The following is a 2,373-nucleotide window of genomic DNA, read 5'->3' on the forward strand; positions in this document are numbered from 1 at the left end:
CTTTAAAATCAGGATCTCCTCAGTTGCTAATAGCAATTCCCACCTTGGAGTTTACAAAGACTTATGGGTAGAAAAGCCACACTAAGTAATTTACTACACCGCACCCTGGGAACATTTTTCTTCTTGCAGGAAGACACGTGTGTGCTCCTCCAATTTGCAATTGTTTTTAAATCGTAGAGAAGTAGTACATCAAAAGATTTCACCAAAAGAGTGAAAAGAGAACCCAGAGACTGGGAAATATTTTTTGCCAATATCATACTGGACAAGGGACTAATCTGTAAAATTTATAGAAAAATTCAGCATCTCAACAACAGAAAGACAAATAATCCAATTAAAAAATGGGGGGAGGACACAAACAGTCACTTCACCAAAGAAGACATTCAAGAGGCCAATAAACACACGAAGAAATGCTCACGATCATTAGTCATTAAAAAAAAAAAAATCACTGCCATCAAGTTGTTTCTGTCTCATAGTCACCCCCCTTGGGTTTTCCAGGCTGTAAATCTTTATGGAAGTAGATCACACTCTCTTTCTTCCACAGAGCAGCTGGTAGGTTTGAAGCACTGATCTTCCAGTTAGCACTCAAGTGCCTTATCCACTATGCCACCAGTGCTCTTTCGAGAGATGCAAATCAAACAACAACGAGATGTCATCTCACCCCAGCATTAATAGCAAATTTCAAAAAAAATGGAAAACAACAAATGCTGGTGAAGATGTAGAGAGATTGGAACTCTCACACACTGCTGATGGGACTATAAAATGGTACAACAACTGTGGAAACAAGTTGGAAACAGAAATACCATATGATCCAGCAATGCTACTACTACATATATATTCTACATAGAATAGATAGAATAGAGCAGGGACATGAACAGATATATGCACACTAAGTTCACTGCAGCACTATTCACAATAGCAAAAAGATGGTAACAACCATTCATCAACAGATGAATGGATTAAGAAAGTATGGTATATATACACAATGGAATACTATGCAACATTAAAGAATAATGATGAATCTGTGAAACATCTCATAGCGTGGATGAACCTAGAGGACATGCTGAAATGCCAATCACAAAAGGACAAATATTGTATGAGACTGCTATTATAAAAAAAGTCAAGAAAAGTTTTTCATACACATACAAATCACAGAATGGTCAAATATTGTGTATTGTTTTGAGCTAATTCAAAGGTTTATTTTTAGCAATTATAAATAGCCTACTTTGAGTCACTTGTTTTTGGAAACAAAGTGGTCTCTTCTCCTGCTTATAGATTAACTGCTTGGAATGTTGTTCTTATTTTAGTTGCCTTTGAGTCAATTCCAACTCAGTGACCCTATGTACATCAGAATGAAACACTGCTGGTCCTGTGCCATCCTTCTGATCCTTGATGTGCTTGAGTCCATTGTTGCAGCCGCTGTGTCAATCCATCTCATTGAGGGTCCTCCCCTTTTACTCTTTACATAGCAGATATGCTTTACATAGCGTGATATCCTTCTTCAGGGACTAGTTCCTTCTGACAACATGACCGAAGTAGGTGAGGTGAAGTCTAGTCATTCTTGCTTCTCAGGAGCATTCCAGCTGCACTTCTTCCAGGACAGGTTTGTTCATTCTTCTGGCAATCAATGGTATTTTCAGTATTCTTTGCCAACACCACAATTCAAAGGCATCAACTCTTCTTCAGTCTTCTTTATTGAATGCCCAGCTTTCACATGCATATGAGGTGTTTGAAAATACCATGGCTTAGGTTAGGTTCACCTTGGTCTTCAAAGTGAATCTTTGCTCTTCAACACTTTAAAGGAGTCTTTTGCAGCAGATTTGCCCAATGCAATGCAGTGCAATGTCCGATTTCTTAACTGCTGCTTCCATGAGCATTGATTGTGGATCCAAGTAAAATGAAATCCTTGACAACTTCAGTCTTTTCTCCATTTATCATGATGTTGTTTACTGGCCCAGTTGTAAGGATTTTTGTTTTCTTTATGTTGAATTGTAATCCATACCAAAGACTGTAGTCCTTGATTTTCATCAGTAAGTGCTTCAAGTCATGTTCACTTTCAGCAAGCAAGGTTGTGCCATCTGCATATTGCAAGTTGTTAATGAGTCTTTCTCCAATCCTGACACCACGTTCTTCTTCATATACTCCAGCTTCTTGGATTATTTGCTCAGCATACAGACTGAATAAATATGGTGAAAGGATATAACCCTGACACACACCCTTCTTGATTTTAAACCATGCAATATGTTCTGGTTACCTAGTACCGCTCTGACAGGAAATATACCACAAATGGGATGGCTGAACAAACAGGAGTCTATTCTGTCATAGTTTGGAGGCTTTAAGTCCAAGTTCAAAGTGCCAAACTCTAGGGGCTGGGTG

The sequence above is a fragment of the Orycteropus afer genome, unplaced genomic scaffold, assembly GCF_000298275.1.
Source record: "Orycteropus afer afer isolate SDZICR_OR568_19922 unplaced genomic scaffold, OryAfe1.0 scaffold00261, whole genome shotgun sequence".
NCBI classification, from domain to species: Eukaryota; Metazoa; Chordata; class Mammalia; order Tubulidentata; family Orycteropodidae; genus Orycteropus; species Orycteropus afer.